General features: G+C 36.7%; 1 protein-coding gene across 6 annotated transcripts in view; it reads left to right on the top strand.

The window, feature by feature from the left end:
• The window catches only part of MAGI2 (membrane associated guanylate kinase, WW and PDZ domain containing 2), a 2888931-nt gene that overhangs the window by 882503 nt on the left and 1984945 nt on the right, over window positions 1-21483 (top strand). The gene's annotated exons all lie outside the window — the stretch shown is intronic.

Genomic DNA, 21483 nt, shown 5'->3' with positions numbered 1-21483 from the left:
TAAAATAATAAATAAATAAAAAGTATCTAATAAATAGATTTTGCTATTTCCTTCTCTCTGAACATAGTCAAAGTATGCTGGTGGTGGAAGGAGGGGGGACCAGTTTATCCTCGGGTAGTGCAGAGCAGAGCCAGCTTTTATTTAGGTAGTGTTTTTGTAGTAGTTTGAAGTTGGAGATGTTAGAAGTAGATCTAGTTTGTAGAGGGATAGAGTTGCATTTTTTAGTGACAGAGTAAAGACTGGTCGATGATTTGTGGGGTTTATATATGCTGAGAAGATGTTGCTCATTAGACTAAAGTAGTCTGTTAGGGTGATAGGAATGGAGAATAGGAGAAAAAGCAGGGCAGTCATCGGATTTGTGAATAATACTATGTGTGGAGATAAAGCTATATGTAACCTAAGTGGTGAGGTAGTTTGAGCCAATTCAAAGTCTTAAGGGCAATACAGTGATGGCTGCAGTCTGGTTTGTTGGTGGCAAATTTTGCAACCTTATTATTATATGATTCCAGCTTATTTTTAACTGTAGCCTGAAGGTTGGTTAGGATGGGTGCCCTCTTTAACAGAATGGTAAAAGGTAGGTAGGTAGTAGTAAGAGTGGTTTGGGTTGTGTTGCTAAGGATGTTTTTATGCCTGTAGAGCATTCCTAATTTTTGTTGAGTCTTTTTTAATGTTATTTTGAACATGCAGATCAAATTTAAAGTTATCATCTTTAATCGCTCAAAGACATTTTGTATGGGAGACTTCTTCGATTTCAGCTTGCTTTAGCAGCCATGTGTGATTTGGGGAACTATAGCCGTAACTTTATTTTTTTTTAGGATTGATTAATAGCTGGGCATTATTGAGCCATTTCTCATTTGAGGAAATCGCTTCTTGTAGGATATGGAGGAAATTAGCAAGTTATAGATGTACGTATAACAAATGTAAAATTAAAATAAATAAGTATAGAATCATTAGCATATTGTATAAGAGAGGCTGGACCAATGAAGGTATTGAGGTCATTGATAAAGATACTAAAGAGGAGGGGCCAAGAAGAGAGCCTTGGGATACATGAGTAGAGACTTGCAGGTATGTAGAGAGTATTCTGCCATTTTACAGACTGGTGCCTGTCAGTTAAATAGATATTGAACCACAGTAATGAGGAAGAAGTTAGTCCAAGTTGAGATTGTTATTCAGAAGATTAGGTGAGAAACTGTACCACGAGCTATGGCAGGTCAAGGAATAAGAAGGAAACAATTTTGCCCATTTCAGTAAATGATAGCTGGGCAGCAATTGTACTGTGTGTTGGGCAGAAGCCATGTTGGGTGGATGTCAAGTACCCACACATACATAAATTACAGAATTTCTAGTGAAAATAGATAAACTACTACAAAAGAGCATGATTAACAAAATAAGAGATACAGGAATAGGCATATTCTTGCAAAATCAAGTAAGTGCCAGACAGAAAACAATGAACAGTAGAGAGACACAAGTGTAAAGGCTAGGCAGAAGTGTTATAACAGGAAGAAGAGTCAAGTAGGAGAGAAAGGAGTGACTGGTTTGGTATGATGACAACGGAAACAGTGGCTTTGAACTGTCACAGCATTCATGTCAGTGAAGCCAGCTTAGTTAAGATTAGAATGCTGTACATGAGATTCAGGACTGGACCTCAGTAATATCGCAGGCTCTAGGGCTATATACAGGCTTCCTCACAAGGGGGTAAAGCCATTGTTAAGATGTATGAGTAATGCAGCCTCTTGCATTAGAAAATATTAATGATATCCAGCCTGTAGACCCTCATATTTCTTTTGTTTTTATTTATTTATGCAAGTGGATTCACCTTTACAGTTTAGGACTGTATTTTTGTTACAGTACAGAGGAGCATCAGCATAAAGAACATACAGGCAAGTGAAGCAGCTTTTTACTGTGTTTTATTTGTGGTCATTTATGTTAGTTTGTTTATTAAGGTGGTTATATTTTTTGTGTGTTTTTTAATCGCTGTTTTACAATGACATATTAATTAAAGGCTGAGGTATTTTGTTTTAATACTGGAGAGAAGCTATTGAATTTGTTCATTTTACCAGCAGTTGCATTGGCATGGTGCACTGCCTTAACAGGTTTGAATACTGTGGGGTTCACTGGTTTGTGTGCAGAGACAACTTAAGGTTCTTGCCATGCAGTCACAGTCAGTGGTGAGTAATGTGGCAGAGAGTGGGGCATGTAGCAGCAGTGCCATCTGGTCTAGACATATGCTTTACAATGAGGATACTGAGTGCTGCTGCTTGCAGTTGACAGGTAAATGCAGTCTTAATTTTGTAGAATGTATTCATTCATTCATTTATACATTTATATATTTGTATTTTGGTATTTTGTCTTCAGGGTCTGGGTTGACTTAACTCGTCTATATTACCTTATTGAACGTTTAGGTTAGCGAATACCTAAATGTCGACCTGGTAATATCGAAAAATTAAAACGGCTGATTTTATGTAGGAAATGAAATCCCTCGGCCGCAAAAAAAAAAAACAAATTCAAACCAAAATGAAGTGGGGAGGATTGTGCCCCCACCCCTCAACTAAATATACCAACTCTGGGATTGCTCTACAGTGGGGAAAGGGGCAAAATCCGCATAATGGTCAAGGGAATTCTTTCCCTGCGTTAAATCGGCCGTTAGTGGTTTTTTGCTTTCGTTATTACCAGATCGACGTTTAGTTATGCGCTAACCTAAGCATTTGATCAGGTAATAGGAACCCGATTTAACACATGGGCATGCATTGTTGATAAGTTTTTGATTTACTTCTGTCTATTTTTCTTTGTTTTATTTCTTTTATTCTTACTCTAATTTCCCTTACTCTTAATCTTGTTTTTATACTTTATTTCTGCTGTCTTCACTTATTACCTCTAACAAATACTTCTCACTCTTCTTTCCCTTCTTCTCCTTCTCCTTGTTCACTGTTTGAATGTTCCACTCTGACATTTGCTTTATTGGCACATAATAAAGTTTTACAATATGTCAGTATGTTTCAATGCAATATGATTTTAAATTTATCTTGTTTTAATGATGGTGTATGCATATTATTCAGGTATATATCAAAATTCCAAAGCGGTAAAATGACGAATGTGAAAACATCGAACCCAAAATATCGAATGGTGAAAATAGCGAAGCCCTGGAACATCTAAATCTTACCTAGTAGAAGATTTTGGTGTGCCGTTCCGTGGCTTCGCTATTTCCTCCACTGTGGTGCGAGAGTTACAAACCTTAGGGTTAGGGTGTGGGTTAAGGTAAGTGGATAGTTAGTATTGTATGTATGGTGTAGTGTAGGGTTGTGTTTTGTTAACTGTATGTGTGTGTGTTAATTAGTGTTTGTGTATAGATTCATAGGTTATGTGTGCGATAGTTACAGACCTTAGGGTTAGGGTATGGGTTAAGGTAAGTGGATAGTTAGTAATGCATGTGTGGTTTAGTGTAGGGTTGGGTTTTGTTAACTGTATGTGTGTGGTTTATTTATTTTGGTGTGCTTGTGCTGTGTGTAAGTTTCTCCGAACAGCAAATTTTTTCCCTGGGAAAAAATTCGCTATTCGGAGCATTCGATGTTTTCAATATTCAAAATTCCAAGTTCGAACATATGGTGTTCAACATTTTGGAATTTCGAATATATGATATAGACCCTATTATTCTACATGTCATATGTGTATTAATATTTGAATTAATATATGAATTTCCAAGCATATTGTAATGTGGTCAGTTTTCAACTATGTGTGCGTATTTTCTATTCTTTTAACTGAGGAGATTTTCTCCTTAGGCCTCCACAAAAATTGGAAAAATTATCCGGTCAAACTTTCCCAGTAAACAAATGTCAGTTCTCCAAGAAGGTACTTTTCTCTATAGCCCAAGTCCCAAGGAGAGATGGAGCACACAAGGATTTATTTCTGAGTGACAAATTGATCTTTTCTCAATTTGTTTCTCTTGGATAGTTGTAATCAATTTATTAATATTTTGTCTTCTTGTTTTTAATTTGTTTTTTAATTCTTTCTTATATATTTTCTTCTTCCTTCTTGCATTATTATTTTTGCTAGCTTGTTATGCTAGTTGTAATCAATTTATTAATATTTTGTCTTCTTGTTTTTAATTTGTTTTTTAATTCTTTCTTATATTTTTCTTCTTCCTTCGTGCATTATTATTTTTGCTAGCTTGTTATGCTAGTTGTAATCAATTTATTAATATTTTGTCTTCTTGTTTTTAATTTGTTTTTTAATTCTTTCTTATATTTTTCTTCTTCCTTCGTGCATTATTATTTTTGCTAGCTTGTTATGCTTTTCAAACTGGAATTTGTCAGTGATGTTTTGCTGCCATTCTTTGAAAAGCTTAATACTTATATGTTGAATATTTTATTGTCCTGAGTTTGGTTTATAAGGATACCTAACAGTGATGCAGTGTGTAGCATTGTCTCCTTACAGAAAAGGGGGTTCTCTGGTTTGATTCTTAGCTGAGGTGTCTTCTTTGCATATTCTGCATGCCATGCCTGTGTTTGTGTGGGTTTTCTTCATCTACTCAGGTTTCCCCCCTCTTTCTAAAGACATACAGTAGGTGGAGAGGGACTTCTAAATTGTCTGCAAGTATGTGTGAGTGTGTGTGCATGCATGATATGGGGTTGGAGGTTGGCATAGTGGTTGTGTTCACGTTATAGGCACAAGGTGTAGGGTTTGATTCTCATATGGGGTAATTGGCTGGGCTTGGAATGACCCACAAAGACAACTAACCTGGTACTAATTTATGCAAAAAGAGCTAATAACATACTTCTCTTCCCAAACTTTTCTTAGATAACTCTGGGGATAGCAGTGGCTGTTTACAGGGTCACTATAGGAGTCAGCTGTGACCTGTAAGCATGAGTAGATGGAACATTTTTTCTTCATCAAAACATCTCAAATCAGAATAAGTTGATCCTGCCCCCAATGAACCAAAAGACACAACTTTCCAAATGTCTTCATATTTTGTCATCTGTACAATCATACCATTTTAAACAGTGGAAAGAAAAACAAGTTAGTTCAAGTCAGATTTATAAAGCTGGCTTGCAGATATGCATGGCTGGTATTGAATAAAGTTATGCACCATACATCTGTGTAGTGCATGTGGCTGATTTATAAGTGCAGTTACATATCAAGAACAGCACAGGTGGTGCAGATATGTACCTGAAGTTAAGGAAATTATCCAGCAGAATAATTCTGCTAGCTGTGATTCTAAAAGGTAAAAATTGTTCACCAAGGTAAGCAAACTGAAGTGGAAAACAGCTTGATTTCAGTATGCCAGACACCTTCAAAAATATTTAAACGTAACAAGACCACAGTGCAGAAGTAATATACCTCTCAGAATACCATGAAGCAACAGCAACATTATTGTAACATCCACAGTTATCTTTGAAGGTTAAAAGCTGCTCCAGTTCAACAACTATCTGTAGTCAACCTCTACAGTGCAGACAAACAGTGAAATACACACTAGTCTAGTAGATAATGCAGTAACCATGTCATTTTTTTAGAAAACGCCAAAAGCTTTTTCTTTCTCATATAGAATTTATTGATATGGAAGTTTCATCATATGATCTTTGTTCTGAACTTGACTTTGTGCTTATGTTGAGTGGGTACATATAGAATCTACAGTTTATCTATCTAAGAGAGAGTAAAATCCAGAGGTATAAGCAGCAGTCTGAGATACAAGATACCACTGTATCCAACTGGGGAGCTGTATCATTTGTGATTATCTACACTGTTAGACAGTAAGTAACGGTACTGGAGTAAACTATGAATGTAGAACTGACAGAGACTGCAAAGCAGGTGTCAGGGAAAAGATCGTACTGAGATAGTTAGTTTTGACAAGGGAGGAATAATAAGCAGGGTGGGGAAACTGCTGGAATGTTAGTGAGGAAAAGGCCTAGAAGACCAACATCTCTGGTGGGAAGGGGAACAACTTGGTCAAGTAGAGTGGCATTTGTTAAATCTGGGAATACTTTTTGTTGGTAGCACACATTTGCCAGTCTAGATGTAAATAGATAAAGTCACCTATAAGAAGGGTATTTGGTTGGAGGGCTAATTTTCTAACTGCGTTAAGTTATTCTGTATACTCGGAAGGAGTCATAGATGGAGTTCTGCAACTTTGTTATATAACAATTAATTTTATTTGGCTTACCTCAAAATGTGGGTATTTCCAGATTTACTTCCTGTGGAATCTGGTGAGAGATAATGGGTTATGAATAAATGCAATACTCTTCCACAGTTGACAGTGAATCTGAATGCATAATAGGAATTTTACCTAGGAATAAAGAGAGTCTGGTGCCAGGTTACTGTAACTGCACAAATGTTGATGCCTTTAAAGATAAGGTAGGCTTCAAGTTCTGAGATTTAGTTGTTTAGGCTTTTAACACTAAGCAGTGCTACCTTGATATTGAAATCTGTCATGCTGAAATGGCCGTCACACAAACTCTACCTGAAATCTTAAAAAGGCACTATGAGAATAGTCAATATTTTAGCCATAGAGGTAAGAGGTACAGAGCATCCCTTTCAAATTGGATGGGGTAGTTTGTGTACCATTTCATCTTGTGTAAACACACACACATTATATTTCTCTAGATTTGTATCACTTTACTAGCCAGCTATTCAAGCCAATTATTTTATCCTTGAGTTTTGGCATTATTCTTCACAAAGGAAGAAGGGTGCTGAATGCCAGGACCTTGTCTTCTTCAAAGAGATGAACAGAGAGCTCAGTAATTTCTCTTTCTACATCTCCCACATGATGGAGTCTCTAAGACTGTTCACCTGAACATGGGCAATCACAAAATTATAATTTTATCTGGGGTAGTGCAGGGACCCAAGTGGCCTAGTGACACCCCTAATTCTAGCATCAGACTTTCTCATGGCAAACTGATGACAACTGTATCTCTGTGTGTCACAAATGAGACACCAAATGACTTAAGAAATTTCTGGGATATGCTGCAGGCAAATGAGACCTTAAGGGTAGAGGCCTGCAATCCAAGTGATTCCTGGTAACAGCAGATGTTGGTTCAGGTGCAGGTGAGGGCAGGACAGATAAACTAGCCTCCAGTTTAGATAAATATCATATTTCTCAGGTGAAATTGCTATATGTTAGAAGAAGTGGGCTGTCAGTAAATATGAGGAACTTACAACACTGACTCAGAAACTCAGGTGCTAACACTTGCTAAATAGCCTAGGTCTCTATGGTGATAGATAGTGCTTTTCCGTTTCAAGTAATAGCACAGATAACAGGTAAAAGAATGTCCACACCGTATAGCTTGAAAAATAGTGCAAAGGAGAATTATTGATGTCACACTGTATAACTAGCTTAATTGCAACAGTAAATGGTACAAATTCTGAGTGAGGTTTTGTCTGAGGATAATTGGCTACAGCTATCTGTGAGTCATCAGTGTTCTGGGTCTTTGAAACAGAGTGAAAGGATATCTTAATTTAGATTAAGGGGAGTACATCCAAAAAATTGACAGTTTTGTGCTTACTAATAAGAGCCAATGAAAGAGGAGTGGTAGAAAATTTTGGAATCAAATTAACACAAGTAGTGGATAACTAGATGGCACTGGATTTAAGAACATCATGAATAGGATATGGGGAGCAGTCAGTTCTATGGCAGAGGCTGCTAAAGTGAGCTTTCTCATGAAAATCTTGAAATACTTTCTTTTCCACTTAATTAAAAATACTAACCTCTATTTCCTTCACTGGTTCAAAAATAATTAAAATATGATTTTTTTCTCACCGAAAGAGACAGTTTTGTTTTCTCGCCTAACTGGAGAACCACACTTAAATGTAAATATATACTTTTAGTTGACTGCAACAGCAAATGCATAGAACAGGAGATGGTCAGCAGGAAGTCAGCTTGAATAAAACTGTTGGATGTTATCAATCCAAGCAGCAGTATCTCTCACAGATATCATAGTCAACTCAGAATGCCCTGGAAAGCTATTTTTATGAATGCATATTTTCAGTTGTCAAATCTTTGTAATTGCATCTGCAGACGTTTAGTGCAAAAAAGTCTCCTTTGCAGGAATGTTGGATAATAGCTTGGAAAAGGCCACATCCACAGTAGTTTTTATATTTTGACCCATTTGTTCTGAACTGTTTTGTTTCTTTTGCCTTTTAGAAAAAAAGTTAATGAAATTTATAATCTGTGGATAGAAATGGAGTTCTATAGGTGCATTCACAAAACATAAGGTACCCTCCCTTGAGGCAGATTAATATACTGGTGCAGTAAAACATATATTTTTTCCCTACAACTACATCTGTGTCGATTTGTCTGGTATTACCACAGTGAACCTCAGTCATGATACATCCATCATCAAGGCAGCCTCATGGGAAGTTTTTCTGTTTTTGGCTTTAATCCCTTTCCTGCATCTGAAATGCCCAAGTGCAAATTTGAGATCCTGCCATGTCTTCCACTTTGAGCATTCATATTCCCATACATGCCATTCCATAAATGCTACTGCAAAGACCTAACATGGTGGCGCCTTGTGCTTACTTCTCTCTACAGTAATGCATACTGTACAACCAGCCTCCCCCCCTTCAGGATGGATGAGTTAGCATTAGCCAGTCACTTCACTGTACCTCTGCAGCTCCTGTAGTAGGTGGTTCAATAGCTGGGCCTGGTTTGTCTAATTTAAAGTTACGGCTTCATCAGTCTCTGCCATGATGATGGCCCAGTAAAGTATGGATTTGTTTTAAGTGATATTTTCATTATGAAATAAAATGAAAAGCATCTGCATTATCTATATTCAAGTATTTGTGAAATTCCACCATGCAATTTGTTACTGTTAAAGTTACTAAACATAAGACAGAGTCTCACTAGTTAGCTGAAAGTGCCATGAACTAGTGTGCAGACTGTAGGTGAAGAACATAAACCGAGTCTTCAGGTTAAAACTTCAGCAGAGCAAATGGGTTATTTAAAGAAAATGCAATGGCACAGTCAGACACTCAAGACTTCATGCCTTATCCATATAAGCTCCTGCACCTGCTGCTGCTGTTTCGTCTAAGCAAAATATAAAGGGATCCCCCTGCCACCTGTGTCTTTGAGCCTAGCAAGTTAGTTAAGTAATTCAGGGGCATTGAATTTATTTAGTCTAATTAACAGATAGAGCAAAAAATAGGACTTAAGACTCTGCAAAAGGATGTCTGGAACAGCTGTTCTGCTAGTCTTATCTTATCGAAAAATACTGAACAGAGGACCAGTTCCAGCTACTCTGCCATAACGTTTTCATGTGCAAACTTTGTTTTGTTTTTGTTTATTTACGTTTTCATTGCTTATTTAGGGAAGAAGTGATTCAGACCTCAAAAGGGCATCATTTACCCTTCGCATCAACCAATTAGGTAGGTGTGACCATCAACACTGAGTGAGCATATTCTTAAAATCATATTGTCTTATAAAAATCAGGATTTTATGAGGAAATGAGCAGAATGTAAACAGACTTTGAAAGGCCATTACCACATTCTATTACCGCATTCTATTTCATATCTTTGAAATTATTTTAAAATGGTGTAGATGTTATGTAAAACAACATGGCCATGTTGTAATTCTTCTAGCTTAGGAGAACATTGTTCAGGTTTCCTTAGTGCTGCCTCTGTCCTGTGTGTGACATTACGCTTTTCTCTACATAGCTGTGTTTGGTATAGAGAGCTGAGTGTTGCATAGACACTAATAGTGTGAATAAGGTAACAAAATTAAATGGGAATAAAATATAATTATCAAAACCATACCCATCCCACTTAAATTCTAAATGTGCTTATATTTTCAAACATATTTTACATGGAATTCTTAGGAGTTAAAATATCAAGGCACATAAAAGTAGAGTTCTGTAAAATCTTACTATAAAGGTAGATTTCCTTGCCTTCACTGCTGCAGTATTCATTACAAATGGGATTCCCTGCCATGAAGCCCACCGTCCAGCCAATTTATCAAAGTTTACCATTCATTTAAGGTACACTGAATGTCACATACACATTCCTTACATAGCATAGGGCATAAAGGTGAATCTTAGGCGTAACATCCTCAGAAGTGATTGCCCCAGTACGAATAGGAGTACAAGGAAAACCAAAGAGAATCTGCACATCCAGGAAGGAAAAAAGACCAGGGAGAGAGACGGAGGGGGAGTAAATACCGCAGTGGTGAAGGCAAGGACATCTACTGTTATGGTAAGATTTACACAACTGTACACTGTCCTTACATTCAACACTGCAGTATTCATTACAAATGGGAGAGGCCAAAGCTCAAAAAGAAACTTGGGAAGAGGAAGTAGCAGCAGAGCCCTCTAAGAAGCCATGAAGAATGGCATTGGCAAAACCAGCCCTAGCTCTGGAGATACCATCCAACTGCTACAGTTTGGTAAAAGTATGCACAGAAGTCCAGGTAGTAGCTTCAAGAATAGAATTAGCATCTAAGCCTTTGAAAAAATCACCAGAAGGAGCCACAGCTTTAGTGGAATGAGCCTTTACAGAAGAAAGAAGGCTCTCATCATGAAAAGTGGAACAAAAAGAAATACTTTTTGAAATCCAAGCAGAAATAGTTTTCTTGGAAACAGCCAAACCTAAAGACCTAGGATGAAATGAAACAAACAACTGGTCTGATTTTCAGAAAGCTTTAGTTTTATCCAAATAAAATCTCAGCTGTCTATGCACATCTAAGGTATGCAGCACCCTGTCACTGTCAGATTGCGGAGAGGGGAAAAAACAGGCAAATTACTAGACGGATTAAGTGACGACTCATTAACCACCTTGGGCCTGAAAGAAAGATTAGTACACAAGGACACCCTGTCCTCATGAAAAATCAAAAAGGTGGACAAGCCATAAGGGCTTGGAACTCAGACACCCATCTGGCAGAAATAAGACCTAACAAAAGAACTGTTTTCCAAGAACATTGTTGCAAGGAAGCTGAAACAGCAGGCATCCTTAATATTAGACCTCAGGAAGCCTGTTCCTCCTCCCTGGGATCTTAATTTTTTGATTTCCAGATGGACTAAGGTTTATATATTTCCAGCCATGTAGTATATTGTCTTGGATAAAATTGTACACTTAATAATCTGATTAATTATAAATTTTATTTAAAGTACATAAGGGTTATATTATTATGACAGCTACTAAGTAGGGCAGGACCAGCTCAAATGTCACACTGATGGGGGAAGGGATGTGAATTTAACAAATGTACCAATAACACTTTGTTTTACAGCACAATAAACCACTCCCTTGCCTGATAAAAAGTATATATATACATATATATATTTAGAAAGCTTGTAAGTAAGCTATTACTCTCTTATTTTTGTTTTTCTTGGATCGCTTGTCTGTGTACTTAATAAAGGATTTTCGACTGGAAACAGACTGCCTGCCCTGCTTGGATTACTTTTAAATACTTAGTAATCCTGTACAATATTTCAAATTATATATTTTTTATTATTTTTTTTACTCAAGACTAGTTTACGTTTGCTACTTCTACTACTATTGTCTGATCTGATTAATATACAGTGATTAACTAGAGATATATGGATTGAAAATCTTCCACACAGAGAAGTTTCTTACACTGTTTTGTTTTTGGACCCACTATACTTGCTTAGAGGGTTGTTTGAGACTTTGGGGATACCACAGAGATTACTTGTTTTTTTTGTAGGAATCTGACAGTACAACCAGGTGAGACTCTGAGTTTGTAATAACCTTAGGAGAAATTCCTGGCAGAGGCTGGACAATGGAAGATTTCAGTCTTACCTTTCGCACCTTCTTCTTCCCCGACGGCTGACCCCCGGGGCAGGAAGTTCCATCCGCAGTATCTTTAGCAAGAAGCTTAATACGCTGGTTCTCAAGATGCAACAAAAGGGAAAAAAGCCTTGTATGAAGAGTTTTAGGGACAAATGCCTTTCAAACTGAACAAGACGTATGGTTGTGAGCAACTCCCAGGCAAAAAAGACACTTATCGTGATGGTCCTTATGGAGAACCAGTCTCCCATACTGGCATTTACCCATTCTGGATGCCATTAACACCCCAAACAGCACAAAACAATCAGAAAAAGAGCAAAAAACCCAACTGGGTACCTATCTGCAACAGTGAGGACTTCAGCAAACAGGAGTAATCACCAGAATGCCAACAAACAGAAAAATGGTAAAAAAGGGATGGAGGTAACAGACTGACAGTTAAAAACAGCATTCTGACTGGCGGCAAAGAAGTTCTGAGAATGTTGCACCTGAACGTCACCTTTAGGCCCTATGCTATACAAGGAGTGTGTTAGTGACATTCAGCGTACCTTAAAGCAACAGTAGACTTTGGTAAACTGGCCAGATGGTGGGATGCATGGCAGGAATCCCATTTGTAATGAATATTGCCGCAGTGAATGTAAGGACATCAGTTTTGTTCTTTATTTGTATTACTGTTGCTGCTAAGACACCTTGATCTTTCTATTAGTTCTATGTGTATTAAAGTGATTGATATCATCACAGTTACAACCATAGAAAATGTGCAGGCAGTACAAATATTCAAAATGCTTAGTAGCTGCATTTCACCTTTTATGTAATATAACCAAACAATCCAATCAGTTATTTCCTTGGTTGCTCAAAAATGCAGCATCCTGTTTAGAAGTTATTCACATTTCATTTAATTTAATATCAGAAAGACACTAGAAAGTAAATATGCAGAGATTATATATGCTGATCACTCACAGCTATAGTAACAATCAGAGCAATGTTTAGAAAGCTATGTTTATAATGTAATATTAAAATTTATTGAGAGATAACAACCGGTGGATTGAATGCAATTAATGTGAAAAGCAGCAGTGATATGCTTGTAAATAATTAGCCTCCAGTATGCCCTTTCTATTTTAAAATGAACAACAGAGTACAGCTGATATTATTAGTACATCTGTTTACTTTACTGCCAAGACAAACAGGTATAATCCATGTACTCTAATTATGTGTTTATGCAAATACGAAGTTCTTTAATTAAAAACAAAACCCAAATAAATCAGAGGTTCTCATGTTTCACACTGCTTCAAGTACTATGAACTGGCAGTCTAGTTTGCCTTTAGAGGCCATTTTGCTATAACATACACATTTACATATTTCCCAGTTGTTATATCCCAAATTGGGCAAAGTATATATGCATACATGGATAAGCTGTCCTGTGAAGTCATAAGCCCAACAGGATGTTATGCATGTTTTCTTTGTATTACAAAGTAGTTAATAAACTGTATGCCTTTGGCCGGACTGCTGGGCAGAAGTGTTATTTCTGTCTGTTACAAATTTCTGTGTGACATTCTGCTTTTTGACAAGAAAAATGCTGTTGCTTCAATTTATCCTAGATGTTTTTTTTTTGTTTTTTTTTTATAATCAGCAGTCTTTGTTAAAAAAATAATGATCACAAATGTCCTTCCCCTTTTGCTTCCCATGTGCACATGGCAAGATCTGGGTAAGTTTGCAGTGCCCAATTTGTGGAAGGGATGTGGGTGAAACCATTGCTATACTGCCCCCTAGCAGAAGTAGTGGCATACTGCAGGAGCCTGCAGATCTTCATGCTGCCCACAAATCTCATGTGGGATTCCAACCCAAGATCCGTCATAGGTTCATAGGTGAACACACACTTTAAGCAAGAATCATGCCTATAGACAAGCAATTCCACTTTTAATTAGTTTGTAAAAATACATGAAATGCCTGAATAGCATCACATTTAAAAAAACTGAATGAAGCAGTGGCTGTTCTACCAAATGACTGCTGTTACAGAAAGACTTTTATTTCTTTGCTTACAGCTGTCTAGGTAGTCATTCTCCAGGTGATCCCATAGAACCACAATAATAAGCCTGTTGGTTTGCCTTAGCATACATTTTTTTGTATCTCATGTACATATATGCTTTATAAGTTCATCATATTCTATACCAATTAAACATTATATCATCATTTCATATATATAAACATTTTCAGTCTGGTTGCCATTGCTCATCAAGCTGATTTTTATTCTGCCCTTACTACTTTTCCCACAGAAATGCATACATATGTTTTCCATCCCTTTTCTACTGTTCTTCAGAACTTTACTTAATAGTTGTGCCTGCGCCCAGCAGTTTATGCAGCACAAAATATAATGAATATCAGGGCTGAGCTTCCATCTTCATCCTTCTGGTGTTCATTATACACTGTGCCTCATTTAACTAAATACAGATTATTTTCCTAAAACACCATTAAGGAAATTCTCAGCAATAAAACATCCAGTTCTACACATACAGGAAGTATATACCCTACTGAATCTCCTGTATACTGAAGTCAGATGGAGGAAGCAAAATGGGAAGAAAGGGAAAAAGAAGAAATGACAAGCAGTGTGTAAAATTAAATTCCAAGTCAAGAAGGTGCACATAGGTTCATAGTTTAGTACTAGGCTAACTGCCCTTCCAAGCCATTGTAAGCCTAGCCAATTATCCCTTGTGAAACTCAAACCCTGCACCTTGAGTTTGTAAGGCAAACACCTTAACCATTAGGCCACCCTTGCAACCCAATATTTTGCTTAGTCCTTGTGTACAGACTGTGGTCTAGATACAATACAGTGTTCAGTACCAGACACCCTCCAATAGTGTACAAAAATTCTCTTATAAAAATTCTTCCAAAATGATAAGATAGGCAAAAAGCACAGAATTGATAAATTTAAATCACAAATACATATTTGAGGAATATTCATGTATTTTCTTATTTTCACTAGTCTCACTGTTTTGGAATAATTTAATAAAGATGACTTTTAGTCACTATTCGGAAGTCTCTGAATTTTCTTTTTCAAAATAAATTTGCTTCTTATAGTCTGGGATCACCAGAGAAGCCCATTGCATATATACCATTCCAACCAACATCATGTAGTAACAAAGTGTTAGAGTGAGGACAGTAACTAATAGAAGTGTGGTAAAAAAACAACCTGGATAACTTTATACTCTCTAGTACTACAGTGTACTGAGGAACTTATGAGAGAGAGGGAAATGAAGACTTTAAAGACCGGACATCTTTTAATGAGGAGCAGGAATAAGCACAAGAGATGGAAGGTAAAGGAAAGAGGGTAAATATTGTTATTTGGATGGGCTAATGGTATAATTGCTGAGTGTTAATAAGACATGAATATTTAGCCTTCAAGAAATATTGTATAGATGATTCTAAAGAGTCACATAAATATGTCAAGTGCATGAACATTGTCATTATTGAAAGTGAACAATACATAACTTCATTATTTTAATAACATCACTACTTATAAAAAAAAGAATAAAACAATCATTCTTTTTATGTCAAGCCCACCCTACACCCTCACAGCCCCATGGCTATTAATATACGAACTCCAAGGCCACTCATCTTCTGTGGTAACAGTTGGGTCCCTTAATCCTGAAGTTCTACAGCCAGAAAGTTAGCTCTTCTGCAAGTTTAAAAGTTAATGCATATCAGTGTTCCTGCTGCAGTATTATGCCATATGAATAATATGGCTTTGAAATAGCTATAAGTTCCAGCTGTAAAGGTGTATCATGCAGGTGTTAAAGTTTAACCGTTTTGGAGGGATTAAATAAAAATTGAGGACAAATCATGGAAAAAATGGTCTAGATATCTTCTGGTTGGTGACCAACTGGGTGAGAGGAGGGACTGTCTTGTTGAAACCAGAACTAATTGTTCTTTCAGATGTGTGGAATGGTCTTGTTTTCTTCATTGCACAATGCCTCGTGATAATAGTTTACTCTGTTAATATTTTATGTGGCACAAACTTTGGATTCCGCATATGTATTATTTTGTCAAATGTTTTAAATGCAACAGTATAGCAAACCATCCTTCACTTGTTCCCATTAAATATTTGCTATTCAATATAAATCATTGTCTCTTTTCTTATAAACTTCTATAGGCCAAAAATGCATTCTTTTTATTACATCTGTACGCACAACCTTTATACCTGAGGACACCTTATCCATTGTATATATTTCATAATGCCAACTAAATTTGTTTCTATCTGTTCTTCCCCTTTGCCTTGTGAGATGCCACAGGGATTATTTATTTCTCGAGTGGTGTTCACATTTTCATATGGTATCACTTGGAGGCATGATATAATTTGAAACTGAGCACTGAATATGTTTGGCTATATATTTTTTATTTCAGAACGGTGATTCGGTCACAACTGTTGATACAAGTTTCACTGAATTTTAATCTGACTTCTAAGGACTATCAGAAGTTGAATATACTAATGTGTGTGTTTCTGGTTGCAGAGTCTGCTTGTAAGAGTTGCTTTGCTCATTATGACTATTTGAATAAAGGATTTCACATCATGATTTGAGGTCTGTTAACAAGGTCCATGATATGAGTATGACAAAATATAAGTATTTACTGGAGTGAAATGTTCATTTTACATTTCTGTCTCATGGTTTGGTATAAACACAAAGTTCCTTAATAGGCAGTACAAACTGTTATACTGCATCAAAGAAGATGAATTGCTGTAATGTCCTATATTCAGGCATTCTTGCACAAATGTCCATCAGTGATAGCTTTGTAGTATGCAGAAATGAAGGTCTAACCGTGACATCTCATCTTGGCCACATTTCAAGTAAATATGGGATATATGCTGCAGAGTGAACTAACGGACATTTCTTTGGAGGTTTACCTATATTAATAACATACTTGGTCTTTAATATCAAGGGATGTCAAGAATTTACTTGAAATGTGTCATCATAAAGTGAAATAGAGAAAAAGGTTCAACAGTTTCAGAGTTCAGATGTGTTGAGATGTCTGGCCTCTGCTTGATCCTGCTTTGCTATATTGAATGAGGAGAACAGATGGACAATACTGGTTTTGGTCAGGACTTTCTTGTTGAAATGCTGTTTTCTCTGGTGGCCTGATGCTCAAGTGCTACTTTAGGATAGATTTTGTTTTCTAAATTCTGCATTGGCTGGCAGGTTTTGTTAATCTCAAGCAACTGGTGACTCTAGACTAAATATTTTCTTAATTGCAGGTGGCTGTTATAACTTGCTGAGAACTTGATGAGAACTTTAACTAGTCATTGCTAAGTACAAGATTTTTTGAATCTCAGTGATTTATGGTTATGAAATGATATGAAATTCCATTTTTGTCAGATCGTCAGAACATTATTCCCATAATTAGCATATATTTTTTTTATTCATTACTGTGATCCCATTATTTTTTTAAATAAATCTGTATATAGGCAAAATTAAAACAGATTCTTAACTTAGAACCCTCAACAATGCAAACTGACAGTAATATAAATAGCAGCTATAAGAAGAAATACAAATTATGGTGACTGAGTGCTCAAGCAGTAGATTCAGTGAAAATGTTTTTTTATACCAGGCCTGGATGAAATTTTTTTTCAATATTTTCCCAAAAAAATGAAAAATCCTTCACCATATTATATAGTATGTACAAAAAAACAAAACTACTTTGCTACACAGTGAAAATAAAACAATTTTGGTTCTTTAATACTGCAATATATAGACCCTCATACCTTTTGCAGCAGTGGTCTAATAACCACTAAAACAGTGACTTGCATAGTAGAAGAGTGACAAAGTCCCTTTTCTACTCTGCTTAGTTTATTCATATTTAAGCAAGTGGGTTGTTAATAATTCTGCTAATGTAAGAACATAAGCAAATAAATTCCTATGTCTTCAAAAGGGTTGATATGAAAACCAAAGGTGTTAAACCTTCTTGTGATAGTCCACAATCAGCAGGTATCATTTTCTTGATATTGTCTTGCTTTTGGTGAGAAAATAAAAACATTCTAGTGAACTGTACAAGTTTTTTTTTTCATTTTTTGATCATTCAGATTGATAGCCATCCTTCCTTACTTGTTATTTCTATGTCTTTGTTTCCTGAGAAAATACTGAGTGTTACACCCTAGCAGTATAGTTTGCTTCAGATGAGCCTTACACTGTAAACTGTTATGTACAATTCTGCATAATTACAAGTCATGCATGTACCACTTTCATTGTCTGTTATCATCTGCAAGTATAATTTTTGAATATTGGTTTTACTGAGCAATTCTATTCATACAGACACCTGGACACTTTATAATATAATGTGTACCACATTGTTGTTCATTACAATATGAGATAGTATCCACACTACGTATCGTGAGCAGAATCTGAGGCCTCTTAAATGAGTGCATAGCAAATGCTGAATTCCAAAAGTACAGAAGGGATCAACAGTTAAAAACACCATACATTATGGTAGACAGGAAGAATGCATTCTTAGTTTCACAATACCTGGCAATAGAGCCAAACAGGCTTTGAGGACAAAAACTTGTATGTGTAAATTAGAATGAAAAGTTTTGCTGATTAAGAAAGCATTTTGCTCAGTCACCTATTTATTTAAAATATGGTTTTGTCAGTCCAAGAACATGATCTGAACTTTCAGCATTCATATGAATTTATGACTGTTTTGGAGCATTGAATTTTATGAATGTTTCCATCATATACTGCTTTGAGCCTTAAAAAGATTATAATAGTTTTATCTAATATGTAAACGTACATCTTATAGATTAATCTTGACAAAAGTTTTTGCATTTTTACATTTATATGTAATAGTCTTTGTATGTACATCTGGAGCTTTTCTCCCCAGGCCTCCGCTGAAAATGGATATGTATCCAGTCGGACTATCCCGGTCAACAAATGTAAAATAAAATAAATAAATAAATAAATAAAATATGTTATACTCACAGGCTTTCTGTACCTGTATATCTGCTTATCTTGATTGCTATTTACCTAATGTTTTGTGTTTTTGTCATTTTATTCAAGCAAATTTCTTAAACATTTACTGGAAACATTTTATATATATATATATATATATATATATATATATATATATATATATATATATATATATATGAGAGAGAGAGAGAGAGAGAGAGAGAGAAATATCAAGCGCAGATGGAAATAATGAATGCCAAAATCAGAAGATGCAGAGAAAGTACTCAGGGACAGGTTCACCAAACTATGAGGAGCAGTGAAATGTAGTATTGCTGAAAGAGATAGCACTTGTTAACCAGGAAAGTGAAGCAGTCTGTTACTGAACCAGCTCACAAGTGTAACGATAAATCAAGATTTGTAGCTAAGTAACCAATGAACCACAATATTTTAGAGAGTGGGACTATGTCATATCATCGAACGGCTACATTGTTGAATGTCATTTCATAAACGACACAAGCCAAGGAATCGTTCTGACTAAGACTGTGTTACAATACGGATCAGGAAATTTGCCCTTTTCCCTGCTCTAGTATGATCTTGGAGTTGGTATAGAAAATTAACAGGGATGTATGGGGCACAGACCCCCACATGTGTGGGGGGGGGGGTTCGACGGCCTGCATTGTCGATGAGATGAAATTCGACATTGTGGTCATTTGATGATATGACATGGATCCTTAGAGAACACAGGGAAAAGTGAAGTTCCAGAAAAAAACATCCAAATGCAGTGGAAGCATGTAAGGTCTACCCAGTAGTTGATTAGAGAAACAAGTTTGATCCTAGAACACTGTTTCTTTGAGGCAGACATCTTAATTTCTGAGCCATCATGCTAGTTTATATACAGTATTCATGCACAACTTCATCAGATAAACCATGGAAAACATTCAAGATGCAGAAAGACAGAAATCTAAATGCTAAGGACAGACACTTTAGCAGCTCATATGTGAAGAATGCAGGCAATGTACAGAAAAATAGCCAAGTGGTTTCTAGCTATTGCCAGCAGTTATCATTACTGAATATGTAAAAGTTAGGCTGCAGTTGCCACCATAATGAGCACATTGATACTGGCTATGCTCCTGGCAAGTCCTTCTATGCATAGAAGATGCCAAGGAAAAATGAGACATAATGCTGCAAGTCAGATATGGTCATCGTATATTATTATACAGCCACTACATAAGTATAATATAGTCATGAGTTTTTGCTGCGTAACAAACATGCATGAGCTTGGTAACATGCTTCAGCCATGTTCTCTTTAGTACACCACGATGGAATGACGGACAGTATATTCACCCATCTCCTGCTACTGAATACCATCATTCTGCTCTGCCATTCATAGGGAATCCATGCCTAAGCAGTTGTGTGCAGTAGGGATTACATACAAAGATGGTTTACTATCATAATATCGAAGCAGACTTGTTCAAATGATTGTATCATTGACCCACGTCTCAGAAAAGTCACAATGCCAAATTCTGATATTGTCAAATTACATCCCGAATTTGACCTAGGAACAAGCATTAACATGGGTTGAGATAGGGGTGAGATTTGTACTTCGAGTTCGACATTGTTACTGTTTGACCTCTGGACTTCGTGCAAAGTGGATTTGAGTGATTCTACTTCAGTCTTATGATAGTAAACCAACAAATCCATATCCTGCCACCACCCCCACAGCCAGCACAACCAACATACCCAACTCACAAAAAAGGTGAGTGGGACTGAATAAAAGATCACAACTAATAATGATGTTGGATAACAGCAGGCTTAGCCGTGTATATACACACACCTCTTTCTCTCTCTTTCACTCCAACCACAGCTTGTAACCCAACATAGTGTAACACTGTCATCTGTAACCTATTCCTCAGACATTTCCCACTCAACATACAAATATTATGAATTTGCAGACAGTGCCTCTGCACTTCAGTCCATGCAATACCACCACCACCAGTACAACCATACAGTGACTGACCTATTTATGTTAGGATGGACAGAGTCAGGAAAGGGATGCACTCAGCAGCAATGCCAGAGAAAGACTATTTTTAGCAGGCTACTGTTTGTAGGTCATAGTAAACCTTGCAAACCTATAAACCGCAGACCTGTGCTGCTCTACCAGATGCAACTACACATGTTTTTATGTGCTTTATGGGCAGTTAATATTACCAGCCACTACACAAGGTACCACAGTACAATGTCAGCATTCCACTTAGGGAAGCATTTCAGAACATCTAATGCCAAGTATTGTTCAGAACTGGTAGTGCCTTTTGTAGGGACTAAGTGAAACCAGCTGCTGGTGACTGGCTTATGTTTTTGTCTTTAGGTAAATGTGAACAATATGCCTTGAGAATGACACAGCATTTCACAAAGCTTTGAATAAGAATCAGTCTGAAGCAGCTGTACTCTGCCTGTGTCTATATCTGGAGGTCCACAGTAATAACACAGGTTTAAAATATGGCTTAGACCACTGCTGGCTGCAGAATCACCAGATATCCTCATTGTTATACTGGCAGCTGTCACTGTAGTGTGGACACTCAGCTATCTGCCAAGCATTTTCTAAACTAAATCTAGCCACTGCTCCAAGTTACAAGGGAAGTTTTCATTCTTCTGAAGCAGCGGTTGTCAGTCTTTGCTTCTAGTTTGGGGTTCTAAATCACCAACAGCTATTACAATCACCAACAACAGACCTGAAGCCAGGTGAAGAGCTCAAACTGTTAATTAACTGTTGAAATTAATATACAAACCAGATACACTTGTAGCAGTGTATTGTTGTCAATGGTAAACAAGCAGA

Source organism: Protopterus annectens, chromosome 11.part0 (genome assembly GCF_019279795.1).
Source record: "Protopterus annectens isolate FY-2018-M chromosome 11.part0, PAN1.0, whole genome shotgun sequence".
In the NCBI taxonomy this organism is placed as follows: domain Eukaryota; kingdom Metazoa; phylum Chordata; order Ceratodontiformes; family Protopteridae; genus Protopterus; species Protopterus annectens.
This window is presented reverse-complemented; position numbering and strand designations above follow the sequence as displayed.